Below are 10600 nucleotides of genomic sequence, written 5' to 3' on the forward strand. Positions count from 1 at the left end.
TTTGAGGTAATTATTAATCAAGAGATGGAATAAAAAGCTTTGCCAGAAAAAATAAATCTCTGTATCAGTTATGTTTCTTATGGTTTTACATTCAGATTTGACCAACCTAAATTTTTTCAAAGCAAAAAGATTGTACTGTGATAGGATGTAGATCTTGGCAAATGTGTACATTTTGGAAAAATCAAACAAACAAACCACCCTGCTTTCTTATATCTTAAACTTTTATTGCTCCAAGTTACTAATACTTTTTAGCAGGCAGAAGGCATTTACTTTAATGTACAGTTATTAGACTTAATAAAAGCCCACTAAGAAAGTACAGTATGATAAATATTTTAGTTCACTGTATATTCTGCATAATATTAAATGTTACATTATTTATTGGAAAAAAAAGAAGTGACAATTGTTAAATGAAGCTTAAGAAAATTGCAAGGACATTTGATATGTTTAAGAGTTTTATTTTTATGTTGTTGCATGAAAATATTCTTGAGTTTCTTCCTGTAAACACATATCATAAACATCTGCTTCTGTGAAGTTACAAACTGGTTTAACTCACAAATGACTGTCAGTGGGACACCTAATATTTGGGGGGTGAGGGAAGTGCTTTTGCCCTGGAAATATCAACATAGCTCAACATAACTTGCTTAGCCAGTCAGAATATCAGCAACAGAGACAGTGTTTTCAAATGAAACTTTAAAATATTTTCAGTTTAAAGAATTCTTACAGTATATTGGACCCAAAGTACCCATCAGGATAAAACATTCTGAAGGTGTAGCTACACCATGTGGCTGACCCCACGTGACAACTTTTCTAGCCAAACTTTGTTCATCATCCCTTCACCTGTACTCATGTCCCTTTCTTGCCACCCTCTTCCTTCTGTTGCACTAACTCCAGTGGTTTGCTGGGCCTTTCTTCACTGAAAAATTGAACTGAGCTCATTAATCCTAAGGAAAATGGATCCTTTTTGTTTATTTATTTATTTAGGTATTACTGGGGCAGTTTTTTTCTTGATTACTGTATTGAATTCTATAGTTGAGAATGAACTAAACTCTTAGCCATTAATTTTAACCAAGGACGCTCCAGCCTTGGTGCCAGGAACTTATAGAGGGACACAACAGTGATATCATGACTTAGAGCTAACACTCATTATCATATCTTCAGGCCTAGGAACATCCAACCCGAAATCTGAGATACTGGGTGAAAGGCTAAACCAGGATGAAACAAACACCTATTCTTCTCTCCTCTTCTGACTTCTTCTTGCAGGCTGAGTAAGTTTGAAGCAATCTACGTACCAAGTTGTGACCAGCCACCATTCACAGGTGAGCAGGTAAGCTTTGAGCTAAATACATAAGGCTGAAAAGTGCAGTGACTCAGGTGCAGCTCCTTTTCCTGTACAGTGCTGCTCTTGCAGAGGAGCAATGAAGAAGACAGCTGAGAAATACCCACTTGGGCCACTGCAGATCAGCTCACAAGACCATCAGCAGACACTGTTTTCTTTAAATATGATCTAAGATTCCTTTCTAAGTAGTAAAATAGCAGTCCTTTCTTCTGCTCATCAATAGAGTGATGGAAAATAATTCTTTGGGAAAACACCTGATTTGACAAGCATTTTCTAAAAGAGGTTTTGGAAATTGAATATCAAAAACACAGCAATAATTGCTGGGAACTTGCATTTCATTATTAAATTCATTTTACAGCACTCAAAGTACTGTGTTTATCTGTAGTACAAAGGGAACATGGTCATTATCTAAAAGTGCTCTCCAGTCTCAAGATAGCAATAAAACCATCAAGAAAAATCAAATTAAATTTTATTTTAGTCTTCTATATTGATTTGCATAGAATGGATTTTGGGGAAGTAGGTAGGTTTCAGAGTCTCATTACTACCATCCCATTATATGATGCATATTTTGGGGTGTTGTATCATGAAGAAATTGCCATTGCCTTGAGCAACTCCTTGAGCAACTCCCTACCATACCTGTTACAAGTCATGTTTTTGGAATCACAGACATTTCCTGACACAACCTGGCAAACAACATTGGTTGATGCTAAAGAAATAAACACTGTGATGCTTCTGCACCTTCCAAATTGTAAAAGTTGAGATGTTGTTTTGTTCAGAATATAAAAATCAATATCAGTATTGTTTGAATCACAATGACCATAAACAGATCCCTCCAAAGATCAAAACTGCAGCATGTAACAATCCTAAGAAACACCTAAATACCTGGAGCGGGTAAAATCCACATTCTCATAAAACACAGAGGAGGAAAGGTAGGATTCATGTTCTCTAGCTCTATAAGAATTAGGTGCCTTCCCTGATGTAATTCCTTGAATTTTCTTTATGATCAAGAGGGAGGGTTGGAATCTCTCCACACACAAGTTCATTCATTTTAGAATGGATCTCCAATATAGGTGAAATATTTCACCCTGTGGAGGTACCTGCTCTTTTCACTGCTTTTAGAAAAAACTCTTGTTGGCTAGTTTAGACCAGACAATTTCCAATCAACTAAGAGAAGTAGGCTATGCACAAGTCAAAATACAAGATTAGAGAGACCAAGTCCCTGCAGGAACAAAACCACATGCTCTGCCATGTCCAAGATATTTAGAAATGTTCACAGTAGAAATTTTCAAATTTAAAATAAAGAGGTAAAATAAAGCATTGCCAAGTACTCTAAGTTAACATGTTATCATAAATAACAAAGATAGGGTTTGCAATGCAAAGCCACATAAAGGTTCTAAAATCTCTAAGTTCTACTATTTCTGAATTTGTCTTCATTGAGATTTTTCATGTTCACTGCTACTACATGCTTGAGGAATCTCACCAAGAAATTAGGTCAAACTCCTGAATCACAAAATACTGATCAGAGTAACTGGAGACTAAATGTCCAACAGGGGACTTTTTTAACACCAGCAATTGCCTTAGGGTCATTTTTGATCTGTCTTCCTTTCTCAAGACATTTTCTATGTGGAATGGGACAACACTGCAATTCTGACTCACAACATGGACATTGGATGAAGAACTGTTTGTCCCAAGTCTGCCTGCAATCAAATAAAATATGAACCTGTCCATGAGAACCAAGCAATGAAATCAATGTAGACAGAATCTTCTGACTGTTATTTCCTCAACTAACACTATGTGATTGACTGGCCTTTGATTCCCCAATGTCTTGGAAAATCTGAAAATGCCACTGTGTGGTCAAGTTGTTAAAATCCACAGCTCAGTGAATTGAAAACTGTATGGAAAAAAAAAAATCAAATTTCTGAAGTGAATCAAGTATTTTAATGGTCTTGAGACTAAAGAACTTCATTTCAGATTCAGACTTTATTTTATGAAAGATGGTAGGACAAGGGGAAGGCCACAGGAAAATGCTGATTCTTTGGTGAAAATATTTCCAGAGATGTGCTCACAACTTTCTGCAAACTCCCCCAATCCATGGAGTGCTGCACTGAAGACTGAACATCCTTTGTCTTAACTATGTATGCTCCACAGTTGGTAGGAGAATGAATTACTGATGTCCAGCAAATATTCTGCACTGAGTTAATCCTTACTGAACAAAAGAATACAAAGCCAATATCCTCCCTTGCAAGAATCATTAAGTTTCTCTGTGAAAGCAGCTAAAGAAATACTATAGATCTTCAGTAAAAACTCAAAATAACACAACTGATCTATAAGAAGGCATCTGTGAAGATGGTCAGTTTTAAACTGAATAAGCAGAGGACAATCTAAGAAAAAGAATGATGAAGTACCCACCTCTCAAACAATGAAGGCCCAGAATTCCAGCAGTGGCAAAGGTACAAAAGGACTGCAAAAAGTACAATACTGTGATAATGCAAGATAAAAACCTTGGAGTTTAAGTACTCTAAGAAAAAGAAGGAGAGTAGTAATCGTGATAAAATATGTTATCCTCTGTTGTAATTTACTCCTGGGCTCTAGGGAACACATTTTATCAGTGTTAGTAAATAGGAAGGATTATGCCTCAAAGAAATAATTAACAATTTTTCCTCCTAGAGGAAATAGCCCACAGAACCCTAAATTCTGTCTAATCACATGAGTTAAGCAAAACAAACAGAAGAACCTCAGAATAACTCCAATAAAAACGTATTAATTCTTTTAGTTCTTAGGTACATAAAAGTAATATTAATACAGACCTGTACATATGACTATCTTTGCTACAAGGAAGCTGTTGGTGAATTGGATATAGAAAACTGCTTATTTTTTCTTCTCCTGTACTAAAATGAGGTAACTGGAGTATGGAAAGACAAAGACCACTTGTTATGAAAATAATGGTTTAAGCAGAAGCACTATGGTTTTGACAGACAAATCACTGGAAAACACATTTGAAAAAACACCAAAAACTGAAAGAACAAAATTGCTATCACCAGAAAGCTAAATAGCACTTGTAAGTCATACAAAATATGGCATACTCTTTCTATATTTTTTTTCTGTCATAAGATAAAAAGCAGTTGAGACCATGACAATATTATTTTTGATAGCCCTAAACATGAAAGAAACATAACCAAATGAACCTTTGTTACCCAGGGAAAATGTGCATCAGCACTATCAAACTCTAGAACAAAAATGCTTTCATCAAAATTAATCTCCGTATGATCAGCTGAGTCTGGGTCATTTTTCCCCTTATGTTTGTATTTTAACGCCTTGCAGTATGGGTATGAAATGAGAGGATGCACAATAATTAACCACCATAATTGGTACTGTGCCTCTCTCTAATTAAAGACAGGAAAGTAGCTCTCTGTATTACAGCAGTTTTGAATAGCAATCCAGTATTTCTCAAAAAAGTTTTCCAGGACATTGAAGTCATTTAGCAAAGCTTCAATCCAGAATTCTCTATTTTGGTTATAAACATACGTGCCACTGGTGCTCTCCAGTACATATTGCTTTCCAGCTTATTTGCAGGAAGGCTTTATAGTCAATAAAGCAATGTTCTTCTCATTACTGTGAGGTTTGTAAGATGCCTGTCCTTGGTAGGATCTCTAACGGGGTAAAGCTGGGGAAAAAAGGGCCATCTGTCTTCAACAGTCCTTCTGATGATAGCTCTGGTAAAGTATGTTGTTACCATTAGCGGCCAGCTGGCCTCTTACATCATTATACATTGCAAATGTTTTACAGCATAACAATATAACATCAAATTACATTAAAAAAACAAATAAACAAAAAAAAAAAAACAAAAACAAAAAACAAACATAGCAGGCTTTGAATTGTAAAGCAACCTTACAGAGAGGGATTGGATATGATCCTCAGCGCAGCATGTCCAGGTTCCTACTTGTTTGTGCAAGCCTTTAACTGCTAGCTTGGAGTTTATTCCCTCATTCCAAAAATGTAATAGTTCATTTCATGCATGGAAAAAAGATACTGATGGAAGAAAAATGTCTAACAGAAGTTCTATTTTGGATTAGAATGTTGGAATTACTGCTCTCAGAATTTGGCTCTTTGGGCCTTATTTTTGCTTGATGTGACTCTGTATAGTCTCTAGAGATAAACCTGTATAAAACAAAGGAGAAGCAATACTTTGTTGAAGAGACAGAGAAAATAATTGAATTTCTCACATTTAGTTTGTAATCTGTTGCATTTATTTTGTAAGTGCTGACATAACAGAAGATGTGTAGTGGTTCCACAAAAAATCCTGACTTGGAAATATATCAGTTTTCTTACAATTCAGAAAAATATATCCTACCTGACACTAGAGAAATGTTAGAATGACACTGAAATGAGACATGGACTCAGTATTTTAGCAAACCTCAGTTTATGTTCTGCATAGGTGGCTCATCAGAATTTTGTGATTAATATTACTTTTCAATAGAAGACACTCATTCATGCATACTCAAGGAGCTGATCCAGCCTTGAGTGTCCCATATGTACATGAGTCATTTTGCTGCTGCTTACTTTGGGCATCAGAGGCTATTCTCCATTTTAAATAACACTGAATGCCTTGAGGAACAGTGTATCTATGTAAGGCATTTGTAGGCAAATATATGCAGCCACTTTGCTCCCTTGTGATGGATTTTAGAGCTCACTGTTTTTATTTCTTTACAGAAGAGATCATAAGGCAATAGGAGCCATCCAAATACTAAAGAAACCCCATTCCCAGACTATTTGGTTTTACGTTCTAAAGTTTTCTACAATTCAATATCTGAGAAAAAAGACAACTCTTCTTAGAAAAGTATTTCGGCTGGACAAAGCTTTCATTTTGTTATTTCTTCTTTGTTGTTTAAACAACAAAGCTTTTACTCCTAAAGAGAAAAATAAAGGTTGAAATGGAAGACAGGTTACCTCTGTGAAGAAGAAAATCACCAAGAAATAATAATCTCAGCTCTTCCTTGAAAAGTCTACAAAGCCCTCATTTACAGGGGAACAGAAAAATGCAGTACATTAAGAGTCAACTGACAAGCGAGTAACAAAGTGTTTTAGAAATGCTGTGAAATAGTAGTAGGGTATTTTCCTTTTTTTGTGTGTATTAATTTTGTGATTTTTCTTTGTTTGTGTGTGTGTGTGTGTGTGTGTGTGTGTGTGTGTGTGTGTGTGTGTTAATACTCAATTGAAGGCCGTGTTGTACTGATGAAAATTTTGTATTAGGGTTTGATATTTCAAAGCAGTTGTCTTGTAACCAAACTCATTAGCTCAGAAATATATATTTAAAAGAAAATTATAATAGAACATAAAGAATCTTAATATTTGCCCAACTTGATTCTGTAATGTGTTCATCAAGTTTATGATAATGCTGCTGAGAAACACAAAATGTTTTGTTTCCTGGGGACATACATATCCATCTAGCATTTGGAAAGGGTATATGTTTGCTTATTCTGGAATAAGAGTTTGCTTGCAAACTTTTGCGCTGCAAAGTAGCTGTAAGCCTAAACAGTTCATGTGCTTGTCAAATGGAAAAGGTATGCAGTTTGTTTGAATTCTAATTAAAATGCTGTGAATAAATCCAGTGTACCACCAGTAACTCCTGAACAGCTCAGAATACACATCTGTAGTGTGAAACATCTGTGCAGCATGCACTACAGAAGAAATGGGGAAGAAAAGTCTTGGAGAGCTGCTTCTCTTGATGATAGGAGTGACTTTAGCACTGCTTTTTGCTAAACTTCAGCTTAGTTACAATGACAGTGTTGAGCTTTTAAATGTATAGGTTCCCTTTATATTTGTATCCCTTCATGGCCTATAAAAGGCACAGAATGGGACACAATGGCGTTCAGACACTTGTGGATTTTGACATTACTAAAGTCAATAAAACTAAAACAAAAACAACCCCAAACTAAATACAATACAGTGCACTGAGAAAAGTGAAGTAAAAAAGAAAAGCAACAGATTTGCATTGTTACTCATTCACTCCAAATAATCTAATTCACAAGCTGAAAATATTACAAAGTGATTTTGCAATAAGTCATATGTCCATCAAAACCCTGTCTTGCAGCATTTATCATTAATATGGACATATTGGTACAATATTAAATGTAATTAGACATATAAGTAGAATCTGAAAAGCTACACTGTCTCAATTTAAGAAGTTGTTCTTTCCAGTAGACAAGGGTCATCCAATACAGAACTGTAAAACTGGCAGAGTCTAAAAAGACAATGGTCTCTTCCACCATTGGGAAACAGCAGAATTTGCACACTCCTCTGTCTTTTATAAAATATTTAAATTAGTTGATTTAATTGATAGTCAAAACTTATCAGAAGCAAGAGAAGAACAGGTACATAGAGAATGACAGATGACATAGAGAAACTTCTGTGGAGAAAGAGGAGGAATTAAATCCTGTGATGAACAACAGCAGATACTATTGCAGCCTTAAGGACGACAAAGGGATAGAAATCAAGCTGGGGGTGGTTATATTTTTATTTCAGGACATGTTATTCTAGAGGCAGAAAACAGTTAGGACATGCTGGATGATTTTATGTGTGCTCTGCAAAACTCTGAATTTTAATCCTCTGCTATTTCCTCTCACTTTCCACAGAAACATATGCACAAATTCTTTGCACTTCAGCTTGCATCTCAAAGTCATTAGCAGCCAACCACACACAGTGCATAACCCCAAGTTTCTTGTTCCAAACAGGTATGGCAACTTCGCAAAGAAATTAATGTAACACTCTTTTCTACAAGGAGTAATGGCACTGTTAAGCCTTAGTATTTCCTTTATGTGACAACTTCAGGTACACAGGCACAAACCCAGACCTGTAAACAGTGTGTAGGGAAATTGTGGCCGGTGTCTATGCTATTAGATCAAACAAGCTGAGGAGAACTCTCCTGACCTAATCACAAGCCTTTGGCAGGGCTGTTGCCACATAGCCTCAAAGTCTTACCTTTCATCCAAGTGGCCCCCACTGTTCTTAAACCCCAAGTTGTGCTCAAAAATTGCCTACTCTAAAACTTGCCAAGGTTTATGCCAACCAGGTGGCTGTAGGGATAGTTTGGGGCCATTACGCAACCCTAGACCTAGCCTTATTTAGTTTAGAGGAGATATGACTTTGAGGCCACTTGGGAAAATGTTGAGGCAAATTTTCAAAACAAGGTGCCACAGCATTTAAGTGAAAATAAACAGATAAAAGATGAGGCTACTTGTGAGGAAGAAAAGATTTGTACACATCACTTAGTCTGGCTGTTAGCACCATCAGTTTAGATCAATAAAATCTATTCTCTCATTGCATCTGTGGCTAGCCTTACCTCTTCCCTTTCCAGAGGGAAAAAAAGAATTCCATCCTTTATAGCACATGTCAATGCTCTATCTGTCCCTAGTCTGGCTTCCTTGGCTTGTAGATGTCTGAAGAGAGATGGCTGCAGTCTTTGGTCACTCTAATACTCTAGTCAGCGCATTCCCATGGTATTGTCTGGGTCCCTGGTTCTTCCACAGCCATTTCCTCCTGCCTGCTTCTGGAAGAAGCTCAGGATGTCTATTAATTTCTTTCAGGCATTTTTTTTTAACAAAATCAATTAATTAACTTGCTATTTTTCTTTGTTAGTTTAGTTTTCCAATTGGATGAAAGCCAGGTCAGGCACTCCAATCGTGGAAGGAATGCAGATCAGTGAAGAACGGGGAAGGAAAGAGGGATTTGGAAGGATGGGAGCCGGGAAATGCTAACAGAACGTCCCCATTTTGCTAGTGGGAAATTAAAACACCTTTTTTACATAATACCAAAAGATTTACAGTGTCGTATGTTCATATTATATGCATAAATCACGCATTTTTTTAACAGTTAAACCAGTGTAAATCTAATTGTCACCCTTTATCTGTCATTGTAACAGCATGGATGTTGTATCTAATAAATACAAGTCTTGTGAGATTATATGTCATTTTTTGTGATAATGTTTCTTCATGGTGAGAAGGCAAAAACGCAATTTTTTCACCAGTGCATGCAAGCAAATGTGCCTAGTCCTGGAGAGACTAAGACAGTAACTGTCTTATTAAACTTACCTACCTACATAATAATGACTAGTAATTTTTTTGTTGTTTCATTCACCTTCTTTGACAACATTTTTATCTTATAATTCTTTGCAGGGAATATTTAATTTCCCAGGGAATATTTCTTTTCCTTACTATGTCTTAATTTATTTTGTTTTAAATTCTATTTTTCTTTTTGTTGTCGTGGACTCCTCACATTAATACATAGCACCTGTTTCAGGGACTCCTTACCTCATTATATCTCAAATTTAGACATTTTCACCTGAAGTGGTCCTCTAGAATCGATTTATACTTAATAGAGAGAAGCATGCATATATTTAAATATAAGACCAGCCATTTTTATAACTGTAGTTACATTTGCACTAGCCATATAACAAATAAACAACATTTCAGTTATTTTCCAGTTTGTATCCCAGCTAACAATATATCTGTCATATATTCTTCCAAGAAGTTCAACTTATTTTGCAAGTTTGTTTGTTTGGTTTTTGTTTGTTTTTCAGCTCTGTCCAAAGTCTGAAGATGTGTTTTAGTCTTGGTTTGTCTTTTCTTTCACACTTTCCAGTTTCATACACATTGCCTCACTTTGTAGTCTTCTCCTTTCTTTTGTTTACCATTCCTATGATTTTTCTCTTTGGCAACACAAAGGTTATTCTGATTCTGCTCCATAGTCTGGCAAAATCTCACAGGGATTTTATGCTTTTATTTCATGAGTTTGCAGCATAATTTTTTCAGTTGCTGATCCTCATTATACCTGATGTCAGATTCCATAAGACTCTACAGGCTGTACATGTGACTTTACAGACCGAAATATGTTATAAATGTACTCAGAGTTGCTTCATCAATTAATTTTGTTTCTCACAAAGCAAAAAAACTTTCACAAGTTCACTGTGTAAGTATACTTTGGATATTATGCCATTTAATGCCACCCTAGAAAGCTACTTAGTATGCTTCAATATTGAAGAAGTCTAGAGTCTCTAGATCAGAAAAATTGAAAGAAAAATCCCCTGGAAGCACTCACTTTCATAAAGAGACAGAACTTAATTTTGAGTATCTTCTAGTTTGTAGAAGAAAGATTTTTTTTTCTTGATACCAGGTGTTCTTGTAACTGGTTGAAGGAAGCTCTGGATTGACATTAAAACTCTGAGGTTTTTTTCTTGCAATGGAAGATAGCAAAACAGCAATGAAGGGG

This window comes from Cinclus cinclus, chromosome 4 (assembly GCF_963662255.1).
Source record: "Cinclus cinclus chromosome 4, bCinCin1.1, whole genome shotgun sequence".
In the NCBI taxonomy this organism is placed as follows: domain Eukaryota; kingdom Metazoa; phylum Chordata; class Aves; order Passeriformes; family Cinclidae; genus Cinclus; species Cinclus cinclus.